At 34.6% G+C, this 19,921-nt stretch overlaps 1 protein-coding gene across 1 annotated transcript in view; it reads right to left on the minus strand.

The window, feature by feature from the left end:
- The window catches only part of prkcdb (protein kinase C, delta b), a 39,407-nt gene extending 26,646 nt beyond the window's left edge, over positions 1-12,761 (minus strand). Inside the window, exon 1 of the mRNA NM_001365237.1 lies at positions 12,683-12,761. The gene's annotated coding sequence lies outside the window, so the exon portion shown is untranslated. The remainder of the gene's footprint in view (positions 1-12,682) is intronic.
- Between the last annotated feature and the right edge of the window lie 7,160 nt (positions 12,762-19,921).

The raw sequence follows: 19,921 nt of genomic DNA on the forward strand, positions 1-19,921 counted from the left end.
GCGGTGCCGTTGTGCCAAATGCAAAAAAATCAGCTTTGAGAATGATGGTCTGCTGATGAAGGGCATCTGCATATGCTGAATAAGTTGGCGGTTCTGTGGGAACCCCTGATAAATAAAGGGACTAAGATGAAAAAACAATGAATGTTGAAAATATGTTATGAAGTTAATGTTTTAATTTTTAAAGATATAAAAATATCATACATGCATAAAAATGCTAAACATATTCAAATATATTGCGAAAAAAATAACATAAGCCTGAATTATTATTTTTACTTTAAAAATTTGGCATCCATAGATTAAGCTGTGTAGTACTGACCCTTTAATTTCCATTTTAGATTTTGTATTATATATTACATATATATTGTATTATATATTGTAATTATAAATTATATATATATATATTTTTTTTTTTTTTTACCAATTTGTTGCATCTAAGTCTAACATTTGTCAAACTGTATGTTGTGACAAATTTTATTTGATGTAAAATGAAAATGTACACTCTTATGGTGACTTCACCATAAATATTTGCAATCAGATTTTTATTTTTTTGTGCGAACCTATTTTTTATGAGATTGTGTGTAAATCATGTCACAACAAATGTGATATGCTGAGATATATTCATTATCAGTATGGTGACACTTAACTCGGACAGTCACACCACATGACAAAAATGTAAGTGGAGGTCTGTAAACATCATCTAAAGCTATAGGATGCTATGATAATATCTTGTCAGAAGAACAACATAAATGTTTATCTTTTTAACAAATACACCCCTATATTAACACAGAAATATGTAATTATACATGAATATGACAGGATCGCTGTGTCATGAACAGTGAGGACCAAACAACATCTACAGGTTCTTTAAGAACCCGACAGAAAAAAAAAAACTATGTGACTTTTGCCTATAATTTTTTTAAACAAAGCTGCAACTGTTTAATTTATGTTACAACAGCTCAGCTGAATTGCTGACAATCTGTATGAGTTTCATGATATTTAATTTAGGTATTATATCTAAGTCAAAATTTTGGTATCCTGCAACATTATTCTGTTGAGTGCATGACCAATATAAAATCATTTGAAAATGCTCAGAAAGCGAGCGGAATATTTACATTTGTTTATTTGCAATAAATGCTCATGTTGTTCTGTGCATGTACTTGAGTTTTTAAATGTACATTTCATTAATCTGATTTTTGTATTAAAGGATAAATTTGTATTAGAAATAATATATAAATATAAATATATTTAGAATTTTTAATACAAGAATTGTTCTGCTGTGAAGTAAAATATAATTGGAAAGTGTATGGAAAGCATTGTTAATGCACCGTGACGCACCGAGACATCAAATTGAACTGAGACCAGTGTGTGTACACCTCTACTATTTGCAGTGCGTTTCTGTATTTGCACGTTTTGAGTATTTTCATACAATCTATAGACACAATCAAGAAGAATATACAATTAAAAGAAAAGTGTTTTCATTTCCTGAGTCTAACAGTGTTTAAGTAAAATAACTGAATGATCAAAATAAAAATAACTTAATAAAATTAATCGTTGTTAAAGTCACAAATTGTAGAATTTCTTATGTTTGAATGCTTTTAAAAACCATTACACAATTGCAAGCATTAAAAACACATGCAATGTAATGAATGCAAAGTCATGATGAAGAATTATAATACAAACTCAACATTGCATATATCCTGTGATGTGTCTATTGTGAATGATCACTTTGCAATATTGATGCTGAACTGACATATTGTGCAGCAGCCCTATTCCATTTCATTCACACTTTAAGCTTATGATGATCATTTTTTTAAGTATGCGTAGTTGCAACACACACTAAAACACAAAAGGTTTCGTTGGTAAAACATGTTTCATGGGTAATGTGTTATAATCTTATGCTCACAAAAACATGTGGTGTCTAAAAGATTTAAAATGACAAGCCCTGAAACTTAATGCAATTGAACCAATCTCTCACATACTGTTAAGTCATTATACTGCGTAGATTTAGATCAATCCTGAAGGTTGAAAAAGAGCCTCGCTCCACAAATTATATAATACTCCATGAATTATATCATCATAAAATGGTAAATTGAGTTAATTGGAACCAGCTTTAAAAACACCCACACAAGAGAAAAAAATCTGGCAATGTTATCACTCTTCATAGTGATGATGTGTTATGTACTCCCTCAAAATCATGTATAAAAGAGAGAGAGTGAAAAAGATCAAAAATAATCTAGGACCACACACAGTGTGCAACAAAAATGCATTAATATCAGCTAATGAAACCCTCACTCAGTCAAACATAAACCTCTTACACTCAAAAGGCATATGACTACAGAAAAAATGTTCCCTGGAGAGAGTGGAAAAAATGAGCCCATGCAGCTTGGGAGGGGATGGAGAGAAAATGAGGAAAATGGAGAAAGGGGGAGGGAAGAAAGAAAGCACCGAGTTGCTAAAAATCCAGACTCTTTTGCTATTCATGTACTTGACTGACAGCTGTACTAATCTAGTCCATTCCATCATGTCTGTAATTCATGTTTTGTGTGTACATTTTCATTGGGTCTGCGTCATTAATGGGAAATGAATGAATGTGCCAGTCTCAATAGACAATGTGTGTGTATGTGTGTGTGTGTGTGTGTCTGTGTGTGTGTCTGTGTGTGTGTGTGTGTGTGTGTGTGTGTATGTGTGTCTTTCAGTAGCTTGGTTCCCTCTGCGGTCCATTAATCTGTCAAGAGAGGTCAGCTCCCTCACACCCAGACCGGTTGCTGCTTAATTAACACAGATCCCACTGGTATGAGTTAGTAGAGGTGTATTAATAACTTCTAACTCTTATGCTGTTAAAGCTAGTAACCACCATGCTTCTATGCTAAACAAATGAAGTAACATATTGTGATAAAAATACAGGATGCTTCATTGAGCTGAAATTAAACATAAAAAGGGCAAAGAAACATTTCAGACATGTTCACAGTCACACCAGGAAATATCATCATAAATTAGCATCCAAAGCCGCACATGGCTCTAGCGATTCAGTTGTTTTGATTTGTAGCATTGTTGATTTGTAAGCTCCCATTGCAATTCACTGCAAAATACTGAATTAAAACAAGCTTTGATGCAACTCTCATGGCGAGTTGTAAGTTTTTGATTTGGTGGCTAATTTGTATTCATTTGTAGAATATCATCCATACATATTAGTTTGATTTGCTCATACCCCAATGAGGGTTTCAGTTTTAGGGGTGGGGTTTGGGGACATGCCTTACTTTAAAAATTGTGGTTCTGGAGGGCTGATGTCCCGCAGAGTTTAACTTACGTCAACACACTAAGTTGAAGCTTGTAGTACGCCTAGGAAGAGCTCAGCTGGTTCAGGTATGTCTAATAGGGATTGGAGCTAAACCCTGCAGGACTATAGCCCTCCAGGACCAAGTTTGTGCACCCCTGGAATAAATGCCTGTGGTCTTTAATGCAGGTTGGATTCTGATCAGCTGGAAATTTGTTTTTGTGCAAAGATCTCTACTTATTAATAAACTATGGAGCCAGATCAGTCTCAAAAATAATGCATTTACAAAATAAAATTCATACATGCACAGCAATTCACATTTACAAATTCCAATTTGTGAATTCAATACACAATTCATAGATACAACACACAATTCGGGATTCACAAGTAAAAATCATAAAAATATTTTCACAAAATGAACTGGATGTGAGCATTTATGAATTGTGTTTTTAATTTGCGAATTGGAATTGTGCATTTTTTAATTTTTCATTCAATTTTTTTCCTTCAGGTTAGTTCCTTAATTCATCAGGGGTCGCCACTGTGGAATGAACCGCCAACCCCCTCTATGCCCCATTCACCCTCCACCCGCTCTTCACATGGAGCCCCCATCAATAATCCTTGTAGGGGGGCCCACACATTTTGCGCTGATCCATTAATACACACTCATGCACACACATACACAACGGGCAATTTAGCATTTTCAATTAACCTATAGTGCATGTCTTTGGACTGTGGGGAAACCGGAGCACCCAGAGAAAACCCACGCAACACAGGGAGAACATGCAAACTCCACACAGCAATGCCAACTGACCCAGGCAGCAACTTTCTTGCTGCGGGGTGACAGTACTCACCACTGAGCCAACGTGTCACCCATATTTATGAATCATGTTTTGTATTTCCGAATAGCATTAGTGTATTTTGAATTGTGTTCTGAATTTCTGAATCTGATTTGTAAGTTTAAGAATTGTGTTTTGAACTTATGAATGGGATTTGTGTATTTATGAATCATGTTTTAAATTTTAATTGGATTTGTGTATTTTTGAATTGGGTCTTGAATTTATGATTGGGATTTGTTTATTTGTGAATCGTGTTTTGAATTTACAAATTGGATTTGTGTATTTACGAACTGTGTTTTGAACTAACGAATAGAATTTGTGTATTTATGAATCATGTTTTAAATTTATGAATTGGATTTGTGTATTTTTTAATCGTATTTTGAATTTATGAATTGGATTTGTGTATTTATGAATCGTGTTTAGAATTTGCAAACATTCATAGTACTATTGGTTCGAGTCCCTGCGGGGTAAGTTGGCATTTCTGTGTGGAGTTTGCATGTTCTTCCTGTGTTCGCGTGGGTTTCCTCCAGGTGTCCGGTCCAAAAATATTTGGTATAGGTAAATTAGGTATACAGGCTAAATTGTCTGCAGTGTATGTGGGTGAATGGGTGTGTTTATGTGTGTGTGGATGTTTCCCAGTGATAAGTTGCAGCTGAAAGGGCACCCGCTGCGTAAAGCATGGATAAATTGCCTGTTCATTCCACTGTGGCAACCCCAGATTAATAAAGGGACTAAGTTAAAAAGAAAATGAATGAATGAATGAATGAATAAATGTTTATTTTAATCCCAGCATTATTCAGTATATCTTTTGAGTTAAAAAGAAGCATTTTAAACTGGCTTGGAACATATGAAGATTGAATAATTTAGTTTTTATTTTTGGGGTGAACTACCCTTTTGACACCACAATGACTTTGAGTTCTAGTTCAACTACAAAAACATTGACACACGCAAGACTGCCTTGCTTGTTCAAGCAGTCAGACCTGTCAAACAAAACAATGGTGGCTTAAGGGCAGAACTTTCTGTTTTGCCAGCCAATAGCAAAATGACAAAGCTCATCAGTAATGCAAAGTTCTTTTTCATTGTGCTCACTATGCCCACCACATACTCATTTACACACACAAAATATAGACTTTTACAACTTTGCATATTTATATATTCATTGAGTGAGACAGAGTTAAACATACTTTAGCAGATTCTGCTTTCGAAACTCCTTATAGATTGTAAGCTTGAATAATTGACTCATTTAATAATCCCCTCATTCTAAAAGTTTCTCTGTTTTTATCTATTGAACACATTTGGATTTCTTTCAGTGTGATAGCCTCAGCTCACACAGGCGGAGCCTGTTCTGGGATCTTTTTCCTCTGTGTGCGGGTGTTTGTGTAGAAGTAATTGGTGAGAATTACAGTATGTAGTGCTGGCCCTGTACAAGAGACTCTCTCTGTTCTCTATCCTGCACCAGACAGCTGCTCTGCTCGCCTTTTTTTCTGAACTTCCTACACAGTCTGCAAACTGCTCTTGCTCAAGCTGGAAACATACACATATATTTCAGATTATCACTATAAAACTAATCAAACGGAGACCAGGTTTAAACTAACGAATAATTACTAAAACTGCTGGAAGAAGGCATTTGAATATAAAAAGACATTCCACTTTAAAAAAAGAAAGCACATACGTCTGAAAGTGAAACTTAACTCTGAAGCATGAATGCAGCATGCCATGAATTACTAGAGGATCTTCATGTGATAAAAATGACTTTAAATAGCACATCTGACAAGAAAAATTACACTTTTACACTCTGAAAATGACTTTTTGTGCTTATTCAAACTACTTGTTGAAAAATCAGTTCTTAAGTTTTTTTGGAAACAAATGAATTGCTTTATGTTCAATCCTCTCAAATCTGCAAAAGCCATTAAGTTAACTTAATCAATTTGTGCTGGGACAACATGGAATTGTGTGGAACCTAGCATTTTACAGTGTAGGGTTAAATTTTCGCTTTTAAAATACATTAACTATGACTTTTAGCTCAAGAGTTTGCTGCTTATTACAGTAATTATGCAATAGTTGAGTTTATGTATCTTAATATGTAATTTATGTATCTTAATCATAGGATTTGTGTATGTTAGGTAATAAGCCAGTAGTTAATTATGGGCATTTGTACATAAACTAAAGTGTTACCCCCAAAACCCCTCTCACTGACAAAAACAGGAGCATTCTATCTTGTCTATTAGTGTGTTGAAAATATACATTTTATTGTAAATACGCTATGTGCCTTTTGATAAAGCAGCTGCTATATACCCTAAAATAGCACGAAAAATGACTTTGTACTGCATCATGACTGTAGGTCTCAGCTGTGTAGTAATGAACTTGCTTGCATAATATGCATTAGAAATGGTAGACTGTCACTTTAAGTACAGAACAATATAAATAAACAGGTTATGTTGGAAAATCAGCCTGGTGATGCTGTAATGTGGAATGAATGTATGGGGACTGAATGCGCCACGAAGTGAAAAGAAAGAAGTGGTGAAAAGAACCTTCAAAGATATATGAGAGATAGATATGTTTCAGAAAAGATTGGAAAACCTGTTGGCCTGGACGGTACAGTAAAATATCAAAGAGATGTAAATTCTGTCATTAATAATTTCTCACCCCCATGTCATTGCAGACCCAGAGACCTTGTTTATCTTTGAAATAAATATTAAAATATTTTGGGTGAAATCTGAAAGCTCTCTGAACCCCCATAGTTCAAAGCTCAAAAAATGGGTACCAAGTCTTACTTGAAACAAAGCACATGCCAAACCAGGTTATACGTCAGCAGCGTGACATATACAGTGAATAGTGCTCTTATGAACTTGCATCCTGCAATGCACTGAACAAACAAGTCATTTTTGTTTAATTTTGCACATAGAAGTGCATAGGAGTGTGCATTTTCTTGGAATTATGTGCAGAGTTCATCTGAGCACAGTATGGCACCATGCTGATGTTTGTACTTTGCTAACATGACGCAAAATAATCTCCCAGTCTCCCCAAATCCCCCTCTGTGCATAGCAGTCCTCATAATACAGTTAAGCAATGCAAAATCCTTTGTTTGAAGTCGATGAAAAAGGTTTGCAAACCATTTCACTTTCATAATATGCCATGTTAATGTAAAACATAGAAAGAGCAAAATTTGCAGGAGAATTTACAAAAACTAAACATACAGTAAATTATTAATAATGAATAAATACCAATCTGATTTCCCAGAGATGGGTTGCAGCTAAAAGGGCATTCATTCCGCTGTGGCAACCCCAGATTAATAAAGGGACTAAGCTGAAAAGAAAATGAATGAATACCAATCTAAGAAGTTTGAATTTATTAAGAGATGTTTTTATATTTAATACACAGTTTGTTCTTCTTTTTTTTCTAGGTCTCTAAAATGTATTATTGTAAAATATTATTGCATAGACTGTTTTAAATTTTAATATGTGTTAAAATACAAAATTATTGCATTATATGTCACTTTGTCCTTTAGAAATCATCAAATAAAAGTTTTTTTTTTTTTTTAGAAAAACAAAAAGTTTCCCCAAGCAAAAGGACATTTCTTTATCTAGTCCATCTAATCAGGATTAGGTTATCAAAAGTAAATCTGACATTCCAGAACAGAGCCAAACCCAAACCCAAGTTTTTTGCCTTCTGTTGGTGATACCCATGGGACGATAACCATGTTTAAGGTAGTCTGCGGTTCAGAAAAGTCAAGGTTTTAAAACTGTCAAACTTTTCAGCAATACCGTTCCTAAAGGATGAGTAAGATTTTTTATTTACATTTTTAAAAATATTTAGGGCAACAGTAGCTCCAGCAGAAAAGATCTCTAAAAATGCTGTTTTAAATAAAAAAAAAACAATGTTTTTAAAAAAAATGAAAACAGCAGAAGTCAATAATTCATTTGCATTATTTAGCCTGAAACGTTTCATATTGTATACAAAGGGGAAAAAAGGTTTTGTTTTTTACTTAAACATTTAAAAACAAGATATTGTAGAGCAGTAATCTCAATATCTTGATACTGTGATATTTATATCCAAGGTAATCATACCGTCAGAATCTTATACCTAAATGGTTAAAACCATTAACACCATAAACATCATTTTAAAGGTTAATTACATCCATCAATAAGCAAACAGTGTTCACTTTAATAGTAATTCCAATTTTTGGGCCACAAACAAGAACAAAAACCGATTAAAAATGTACCTTCCTCATTTTGCTGTTATCGAGATCTCGAATGAAATGTAAATGTCTGCAGGTGAGTTTAATCAGTTACCAATCGGTGGATTTGAGAACAAAAATGTCATTGTTTGAGGGTTACATTAGACCAAGAAAAACCATTTCTTCTTTACACACGTCACAGGGTTATTGGGTTAAAATAACACACATCAAGGAAGTGTTTGTGTGCATGAGAGTGCGGGAGAGAAACATGAAGAGCGAGAGATCAGTGCCTTCAAGGTCAAATGAGTGCTGAGTGCCATGTGACATTCGTTTTAGTGTGGCATTGATTTCTCACCCCTCTCTTCCCTTAGGCTAAGAAACAAGAGACCCTATGCCTCTGTCTTTCTCTCGCTCTGGCCTATAACACACTCACACACACAATGGTTGGTCAAGGTTAGTGTGGAAAAGCCAATTCCTCTCTGAAACAGGGCTCTCTGTGCGACTGCCAGTTTGCTATCAAATGTGTGTGCAATATTAGGACTGGAATCCGCTGAGCTGCAATGTTTTAGAAAAGGATTTTGGGCACACAGAAGTATTTGTGTGTGTGTGTGTGTGTGTGTGTGTGTGTGTGTGTGTGTGTGTGTGTGTGTATGTTGGCATGTTGACCTAAAGGTGAAGCTGAGCTGTCAGCGGTGTCCATTTCTGCCTTGCGCACACTTCACAAAAGCTTCATTAATCCAAGACTAACAGAGAGCAGTCTGTGCGTTCGCTACCATAAAAGTACGCAACAGACCTTTTGTTTATCTGCCTTCAAAGTCGATGCAAAATGAGTAATGACAGACCTATGGAACAAAAAAAACAAAAAAAAAAACAATACAGTTGGGGGTTGCGCTCTGAGGCTCTTTACAAAACACTTTGTGCTCGCCGAAGGCAATAGGACTAGAAAAAAAAGTCAAGACAAAGAGTATGGTGGTGGGTTTGAATTCTACTAATGGTGTTTGTAAAAGAGCCATGTGTGCTGCAGAGACAACACAGTTGTTGACTGACAATGTGTCGGTGTGCTATCATCGCTGCTTTCTTCTCCCCTGCAGTTTGGGAGATAAATAATTAATTGGAGGTGCATGTTGTTGATTAAGACCTTTACTAACATGTGCTGTCAGACTGAGCCCAATGTGTTGATCCGATTCATCACACAGGTTGAAGACTTACACTAGATACTGGTGACGTAAATACATTTATTATACAGGACAATAAAAGAGACAGACTACTGGAGCTCTTGCTTAATGTTAATCACATCACGTTTGAAAGAGGAAAGAACAAACAGGATGGTGCAACTTTTTGCTTTTGCATGCAAGTTTAAAAGGGAAATATTTAAAATGTCTAAGACTGTGGTTGGTAAGAAAATGGTGCAATGTATAGGGTAGGCACTAGGCAGCAATAAAAAGGAACTCAGATTCAATGCATTATATGTTAGTAGGCTATGCATTAGGTCTGAACAATATATTGCTCCGACATCAATATCACAATCTGAAATTGTCACATGACACATTTAGATTGTTCATTAAAGATTAAAAGATAAAGATATTATTAAATGAAAATTTTCAAACTATTTATACAGGGATGACCATGTTATTTCAGCTTCGTACTGGAAGGTTGCTAGACTCCCATGAAAATTAAAAAACACTGTTTATTCTTTTATTTTTGCAAGCAATTTATTATAATTTATGCAGATGCACTGCATAGAAAAAGACTTAATCATCCCAGTCGATCTAAATAAACATACTCTTTCTAAATAGAGCTGTTCAAATCCTCTGGTGAAATAATTTTTATCTCACCGTATATATTGCAGCAAGAAAAATATTACAACGTCAGATTTCTCCAATATTGTGCAGCTCTAATATGCGCAATATAGCAGTAACCATACTGGTATTGAGCCAATGTTTTTTAAAGAACAGTGACAATATTAGTATATTTTTAGTTAGTTTTGTATCATCAATATCATTTTTATATATGAAGCACTCAGAACATTTAATCAAAATGATCTCTAACATTCAAGAACACGTGAATTGGATGCTTGCTCGTACAATATTCAAGATAATGTCTGTACGGTAATATAAATATGTCATGAATAGAAAGAAGACTGATTCAAAAGTACAACCATAGAGCCAGATATAAAGTTCATTCATTCATTTTGCTTAAGCTTAGTCCCTTTATTGAACAAGTGTTGCCACAGCAGAATGAACCATCAACTTATCTTAATTTTTTTATATAGTGGATGTACTATATAAAAGTAGCTGCAACCCAGTACTGAGAAACATCCATTACACACTCATTCATACATCCACTCTTATACACTATGGCCAATTTAATTTATTCAATTCACCTATAGAGCATATCTATGGACAGTGGGGGAAACCGGAGCACCTGGAGAAAACCCACGCAAAGACGGGGAGAACATGCAAACTCCACATAGAAATGCCAAATGACCCAGGACTTGAACCAGTGACCTTCTTGCTGTGAGGTGATAGTGCTGACAACTGAGCCACAGTGTCGCCCCCAGATATAATAAAGCTATCATAACCATGTAATATTAATTACCTCATACTGTATGTCGACAAGATGCCAGGGAGTTGCTGAGTTTGTGCAAACGTATACATATCGATATGATCAGATGCTTCTAAAAATGTTAGTTCACCTAAAAACTAAAAATGATGTTATTTATTATTCACTCTCACGTCCATCCAATCCCAGAATTCCCTCATCCTTCATGAACAGGAATGGTCATGAGACATTCAGAGTCCAGAAAAGGAACCAAAAGCATTGCCTTGCTTAGCATTATTACAGGTTGCATGATTACAGTCACATGAAATGTTTTGAAAATATTTTTGGTTCCTTTTCTGGACCTTGACTGTTTAAAGACTGTTCCTGTCTATGGAGAATGAGAGAGCTTTCAATTTTTAATCAGATTTACCTTTATTTTGTTATATTTACAATTTCATCCAGACATCAGACATCAACATTCTTTTCCAGCTTGTATTTCCTTCCACCAGTCACCAGTTTTGCTAATAACAAGAGTTTCTAAATTTGGCATACTTCCTTGTATATGTCATTTCTTGGCAATCATAAAAAATCATCAGCTTTATCAACATTATGCATAAACCATCAAAACTAATAAGCTTGCATTATGGAGTTAATTTAATATGTGGCTTCATAGTTCTGGGCCACTAATTATCAGTGTCTAGTCCAATTTTGGTGCATGTATAATCTTAAATATGAAACAACTATAAAACAATGAATGCTATCGCAAAAAAATGCAATTATTATTACCTGGGCTTAAAACCCCACCATAAGTGCATCACTCAACAGCTTGCAAATGTTCCCTTCATACTGAGTATATGCCTTGTAAATATGCAAGTTCTTAGTTGTGAAAATATTAAAAACAAACACAGCAAGAACAATAACCACCACATCTTACATCCAGCCAACAGATATCTCTCATGCTCTGTTTTGAAGACTGGATTGAGAGATGGTGGATGCTTGGGTAAATATTGTAACAGAGATAATTGTGTAGTCTGCTCCTTTTGTAATGACAGATAATGCTTTCGAAAAACAGGTCAAGCTGTTTTAGAAATTATTTCAAGCTATAATAGGCCTATTTTATGCGTATGGTTTTAGATGGGAATGAATATGATTCCATTAGTCTCAGTAACTATGGAAACCACGCACATCCAACTCAGTTTATCAACCACTTTTCATATCGTATCATGTGAAAAATATATTTACGTCAAGACTAGTTTGTTTATATCTCTTAATCTCAGAACTTGAAAAACAAGACGGTACAGTGGGTCAACACTCACTTTGACGTTAAAAAAAATGTATTCACGTAAAAAACATGTACATTTTACAGTATGGAGGATCAGGAGCGGGAAGGAGTTGTCGGTCTGGTCTTTCTGTATGTGTTTACATAACTTTATGGCAGTGTATTCTCTGAAACATGTCGCCAAGTACAGCTGCTGTTGCTGCTGCTTCCGCGTATCTGAAAAGCGTTAACTTAGTCGAATAAAGTGAAACAATGTATTTAGTTTCTTTTCTTCCCTTAAATTTGAATGTGAACACACATATCAAACATTTAAAGGACTTCCTGTCCAAATAAATGGTATCTAATCTCTAGTTACCGAGTGTGTCTCGAATTGTTTCAGTAATGGATTTGTTGAAAAAGTGTGTCGCTGGATTCGCAGGCAAAACATCGAAAATGCGACAAAATCTATTGGTCGCTGGAGGACAACGTGGACGCTTCAAGTTTTACATGTATGTCTCTACGCGACCGATGGGCGGATTGATACAAACACCTACAAACCCCGCTAAAAGTGGAAAAGTTGTAAATATAAAACTTACCAGCTTCAGAGTCCGCGAGGTTTCAATAGCTCGTGCAGTGCAGTGCTGTTTTAAGTTGAGAGCAGATTCAGCAGAATGAGCAGAGCAGCGTGTTTGAGGAAGTATTTACCCGCTCACAGTGCCTGTCTGGGGTGACAATACTGGAGGAGGAGTGACGTCGGGCAGGTAGAGAGGGAGGGAGGGAGAGAGAGAGAGAATGATGTTGATGTTCCTATATAATAATCCATACTCATGGATCAATAATCCACTACAAATTATCTATCTATCTATCTATCTATCTATCTATCTATCTATCTATCTATCTATCTATCTATCTATCTATCTATCTATCTATCTATCTATCTATCTATCTATATATCTATCTATCTATCTATCTATCTATCTATCTATCTATTTTTAAATAATAAATTTAGTGCCAAAGTATTTAAAAAACTACATTAAAATAACATACATGTATTTAAAAAAATGTAATAGCCTACATATAGATATAATACATATCCATCTATTTATCTATCTATCCGATTTTGTTTTTTCTTATTAAAAGGTATAGGCTCTTTGGGTGTCTTTCCATGATAATTATTATATCATAGTTAAAAACTAATCAGATAATCAGTTATGGCTACTTATTTTATGCTGGAGGAAATGTGTTTGCACTTGTTAAACCTCTCATTTAAACCCCCTTGGACTGATTTATATGGCCATTAGGTGAATGATCAGGTGGTTTCGTTTCCTGAAGGCAGGACATTCCTGACGGAAACCTTAGCTTTGGGAACTCCATTCAGGCCCGCCCCATACACCTACACAAGGACTGGAAATGGACATAACACACACGTACGCACACACACCAAAGACTCTCTCTCTCTCTCTCTCTCTCTCACACACACACACACACACACACACACACACACACACACACACACACACACACACACACACACACACACACACACACATACACACACACACACACACACACACACACACAAAAGAAGCAACAGTCACATGGTGCTGAGTCACAGACTGCCCCACCCCTACAATCTAGGTCTGTCAGTACTTTATAAAGCTCTGAGTTTCTGGGTTTCTATTTTTAGTATCATTTCCAACAACTGTCTGTTCACCGAAACAGTTTATGTTTAACAAATTTAGAGCATAGACTGAAATCCAACAGCTACAGTCATTATAGAAAGTTCTGTGAAACACTGAAGACTTACTGTACAAAATTATGATGAATGGTTTCACTTCTCTTCTGCTTCATAGAACTGCTTCTTGCTAGTATTTTCTTTTCTTCTCCTTTACTGTTTCTCTTTCCTGCTTATATTTTATCTCTGCTCTTCGTTTTAGTATCACCCCTTTTAGATTATCAGTCTTGCCTCACTTCTCTATGATATTTTTCCTTCATCTTTTTTTTTGTTTGTTTTAGAGCATCTATCTTAGTTTGTTTAAAACGATGCCTTAAGAAAATACTTTTTAATAGACAACCATCTTGCTATAAATAAAGTGTTGTTTTTCATCAAAATGTAAAGCATATACAGTGCTCAGTATAAGTGAGTACGGCCCATTTTGAAAATGAATATTTTATCCATTTCTCAGTTAATATAGTCAATGCATTTTGGTGCATTTACACAAAACAGATTTATTAAACATATTTATTTATTTGAAAAATTCTTCAGTGTTTGGGGTTTATTTCTTAACTATCGGGATGGGCAAATCAGCCACTCAACCTCTGACGATTCTTCAGAGACTTAATTTACTTATTTTACATATCTAATTATTTAATTTTACTTCTTTATTTTATTTTCTGTTGTCATTTGCTTTATGGGATTTGTCCGAGACAGTGCCAAGTGTTGTGTGTGTTTGTGTGTGTGTGTGTGTGTGTGTGTGTTTGTATGTTTCTTTGTGGTTGTTCTTGAAAAACCCAATAAAATATAATTATAAAAAAAAAACATATATGTTTATTAAAATAATATTTTAGTCACCAAACATATTGTTTGAAAAAATAAAAGATAATACAATTCAATTTAAGCAAAATATTAAAAAAATAAATTACAACCTACAAAACTTTACTTTTTTAAAAATTTGTATTTAACATTTTTCTTTAACATGTAAATTTGGATGCACTAGTTTTTGGACCGTTATTGTAAGTTATATTGTTAGATAAGCTCTAGATTTGGCTTTAGTACTGACCAATGTATATACACAAATATAATATTGTAAAGCTTCATATTAAAAATATAAATTTAAAAGATAGATTTGTGAGGGTGTACTTATATACGCTGAGCACTGTACCTCAAACCTTTACATTTTTAAAACAAGGCAAATTTGAATTATTATTTATCCTATACTCTGCAATAAATTATTGGTTGCTTTATCCAAAATGTGAATCCAATAACAACACATAGTCTCTGAATTTAAAAGTTCATTTAAAATATTTTTCCCCTTGCTTTGGTTTTCCCTTAATATATATATTTTTTTGTTTTAATTAAAAGCTTGACAAAGAGTTAAGTAGTTTGTAGGACAGTATACTAGTGTGTCATTCAGCATGTATATCATAAAAAGCCCATTAAATACCCAATGTTTTCCAAAACAAAATTTGTGGACAAACTTCAAACTTTTGAACAATGAAGAGATAAACTGCAATAACATTTGTCTGACAAGCATATTTTAAATACGCAAGAAAATAATAGTTATCGAAGTTTTCATTCTGCTTAGTGATAAGCGAAAGAACTGTATAGGTTTAACCGGAGTGTGGGGGAAAATACACACAGCAAAAATGCTTTTCTTAGATTTTTTTTCTTGTTTGTAGTCTGAATATCAAAATATTCTTAAATTATGAAGCATTTTCTGGACAAGCAAACCTTATTGTCTTGATTAAAGTAATACTATGGCAAAATTGGGGGATTTTTGTTTTTGTTGTGTTTGCTTAAAGCAAATTTTAAATTGAAAACAAGATACTTTTTTTTACCCCAATGGCAGATTATTTTGCTTGTTTTAAGGAAAAATTCACTTAATTTGGGCACATTATTTCTCAAATCAAGACAATATTTTTTACTTGTCTTGAAAATGCTTCTTGATTAAAGAACTAGTAGATATTTATACCAAAAACAAGACAAAACCTTAAAATAAAAAAAAGCATTTTTTGCAGTGCAAAAGCGCAATGAGCATGTTTAGTCCACCAATAAACATCATAAAACCTGTCTAATTTGGCTGTGCGTGATCTTATCTTTATTCCTTTAGGCTCGGCATCTTCAAGTTTCCTAGCAATATGAAAGCTCGGCAAATCAAGACTAAAGCTATTATTTTCTCTTTTTTCCCAGATCAAATCAATCAAAATAGCCAAAACTACAAGTGTAAATCCTTGCTCTACTTTCAGAAGTGGCTCTGAATTAATTTTTCTTAAAATTTTGATTTGCAAATAAAGTGGCGACCTCAAACAAACTGAATTATGCACAAAATTAAATAGAATACTTAAATGTATTTATAAATGATGCAAATTTATATTTATGCAAATTTAGAAATAAATGGGCAGGTTTTACACAACCTGCCCAAGTTGTTAGTCAGATTTCACATTCCTCTCTCCTCCTCCTCATGAGCCACCAATTAAAACTATTGCTCTGTCTCCTTCATAAAGTCATAAACATGAAAGACTCTAATGACTTCCCTGACCGTCCTGCTTAGTCTCGATGGACTCTCCCTCTCACTGAGGCTGATCATTGGACAAAAGAATGACCACACGAGGGAGGAGTCAGTGCCCATTTCACACTGCAGCTCGGGCAAACAGCAATCAGTGAGTAATGACAGGAACCCAGCAGGGAGGAAAGAGGAAACCCCCCAAAATGTGCAATTGGTCTGACTTTGTGGCCTTTTAGTTTCTGATGCATAAATCTGGCGCTGAAGAAAAAGGAATGGAGCATTTTGATTATGTAACATGAATGTAACTAAAACAGAAACTATAAGACTATCTGTGGGTTCCTGTGTCAGAAGTAATGTCCTTTTTAATCGACGAGAAATTATTAGGTATTCTAAACATCATTTTGTACCCTGCTCTGTCGTTATACACTTGTTCTCAGCTTAAAAAAGCCAGGAATGTTAATTTCCAAGCTCTGTCCAAGAAAAGAAAGCTTGATAATAGTGGTGACCTCATAGACACAGTGATAGCGCTCTGAAACTCTGCCCTCCCATTAGAGAGAGAAAAAGAGAAATATTCATCTGGTGATGGAAGATCTGGAAATAAAGTGCAAAGGTGCTAATGTAATGGAATAAATTAAGCTGATTGAGGAGAGCAGTGCTAACAGAAGAAAACCTCAGATTGTTTGTAAACAAAAGATGCTGCTTTACCATTCAAATGCAAGTGTTTTGAACATTCAAATGCAGAAAGGAGTGAAGGACTCCGAACTCTAATGTTCTCTAAGTTTTGGTCTGTAATGGAAGCGAAGACCATTCATGAAAATATAAAAGCCGGCTATATAAGCTCATGTTCCTCAAGCCTAATAGATCCTGTTGTGATCCTGTTCTCTTTTTGAAGAAAGAGGAAAGCCTGTATCACAATTTTCACCCAGTGACTCTCCGATATGTAAAATATGCTTTTCCTACAGTTGTAAGGACAATAAGAGATTAATAAAAGCCCTTTTCCAGAAGGATGTTGCATTAAAACCAAATGCAATAGCATATTGAAATCAATTCATGAGTGATGTTGCTTGGACAAAAGTTTGGCTTCTGCCTAATCACTCTTAACAAACAAGGTTAAAAAGTCTTTGTTTAAACTCCTGCACAGAATATATCCTGCCAAACTTTATTTAACTAAATTTTACATAGATATAGATGTGATATGCAGCTTTTTCAAACAAAGGCCAGAGAGTGCTGTTCATTTACTTTGGTATTGCTCTTATGTGTCCTTTTTTATTGGTGAAATGTAATTCACAGTATTGCTGTCAGTATTGATTACAATATTCTTTTAGGATTTTTTTAAACTCTAGAGACAAAAGACCCATACACTTTTTAGTAATTACTTTATTTTAATGACCAAATTTCATATTCATAAATGTACATTTTCAGGTAAAATTCCATGTTTTATTGCAAAAAAAAAATGATGTGAAGCATTACAGTGCTTCCGGAAAGTATTCATAGTGTTTCGCTTTTTCCACATTTTTTAATGTTGCAGTCTTATTCCAAAATGAATTTATTTATTTTCTCAAAATTCTACACACAAAATCCCATAATGACAATGTGATTTTTTTTAAATTGTTGCAAATTTATTAGAAGTAAAAAACCTGAAAAAATGTACATCAGTATTCATAGCCTTTGGCGTGAAGCTCTAAATTAAGCTCAGGTACATTCTGTTTCCACTGAACATTCTTAAAATGTTTCAGCAGCTTAAGTGGTGTTCACTTGTGGTAAATCCAGTTGATTGGACATGATTTGAAAAGGCATCCTCCTGTCTATATAAGGTCCCAGGGTTGATAGTGCATGTCAAAGTACAAACCAAGCATTAAGACAAAGAGACAGCCATCTGTGCAGCAATCCACCAATCAGGCCTGTATGGTAGAGTGGGAAACAAAATTCTCTGGTCTGATGAGACTAAAATTTAACTCTTTGAAGTGAATGCCAGGCGCTACATTTGGAGAAAAGCAGACACCACTCATCACCAGGCTAAAACCTACAGTGAAGCGTGGTGGTAGCAACATTTTGATGTGGGGTTGTTTTTAACAGCAGGAACTGGAAGATTAGTCAGGATAGAGGGAAAGATGAATGCAGCAATGTACAGAGACATCCTGAATAAAAAAAACTGCTTCAGATTGCTCTTGACCTCAGACTGGGGCAACGGTTCATCTTCCAGCACGACAATAACCCAAAGCACACCGCCAAAATATCAACTGAGCGGATTCACAACAACTCTGTTAATGTCCTTGAGTGGCCCAGCCAGAGCCCACCCCTAAATCCTATTGAACATCTCTGGAGAGATCTGAAAATGGCTGTACACTGTCACTTCCAATCCAACCTGACAGAGCTTGAGAGATACTGCAAAGAGGAATGGGCAAAAAACCCCAAAGATAGGTGTGTCAAGCTTGTGGCATCATATTTAAAAATACTTGAGGCTGTAATTGCTGGCAAAGGTGCATCAGCAAAGTACTGAGCAAAGACTGCGAATACTTCTGTACATTTACAAAAATTACATTTACTGTAATTTTTCAACAAATTCAAAAAATCTTTTTTTTACATTGTCATTGTGGGGTATTGTGTGTAGAATTTTAAGGAAATAAATTAATTTAATTGACTTTGGAATAAGGCTGTAACATAAAAAATGTGGAAAAAGTGAAGCACTATGAATACTTTCTGGATGCACTGTATATTGAGTCCCTAAAAAAATCAAAAAGCTATGTGTATTGTACAAATCTGTATATCATTTAATGTATTCCTGTGATATTGGATGTATGAATATCTCCCCCTAGCCTTTGAATTATTTTTTTTTCATTAGTGTTCTTTACTTGCATTGTGTTTTTGACGTTAAATTCAACAAAAAAGAGGAACGCCTTAAAATCGTCTTAATAACTTTTTCTTTCAGTTTGAGCAACTCAAAATGACTGGGATTGAATAATAACCACTTTTGTAAAATGGCTCAATGACATTTGTAGTCTCGGAGTCTGTGAACAGATTTAAAAAAATATTTGTAGTTTTTATGGTGGAAAAAAACACAACATTTTTTTTGGTAATTAAATTGAATGATGTTTGTTCTGTTGAAGATATTCTGAAGAATGATTGAAAATGAAACTATTGCCATCCATAGTAGAAACAAAACATACAATGGAAGTCAATGGCTGTTTTATTCCGACATTCTTCTTTTGTGTTCAGTAGAAGCAAGAAACTCAGGTTTAGAACAAGTGGAGGGTGAGTAAGCCATGACATAATTGACATATTTGGGTAAACTATGACTTTAATATTGCAAACTGGTATTTGTCATTTTATTAATTATATTTTTTCGAGGTAGTACTAATATTCAATTACAATTGTTAGTATTTTCTATTGTTACAGATGCTCATGGCTCAGATACACTGACTCTCCATAATCTGCCAAAAGGGGACGTTACAGTGTTCAAAAATACTGGCAACTATTCAGATTTTATTAAAAACAAAATTATTGTGATCATTAATCATCCTCCAGTTGTTTCTTTTTTTGGGTAAACACAAAGAAAGATATAATGAAGAATATTGGGGGCCAAAACAGCCATTGATTTTCCATAGTAAT

This window comes from Danio rerio, chromosome 11 (assembly GCF_049306965.1).
Source record: "Danio rerio strain Tuebingen ecotype United States chromosome 11, GRCz12tu, whole genome shotgun sequence".
NCBI lineage: Eukaryota > Metazoa > Chordata > Actinopteri > Cypriniformes > Danionidae > Danio > Danio rerio.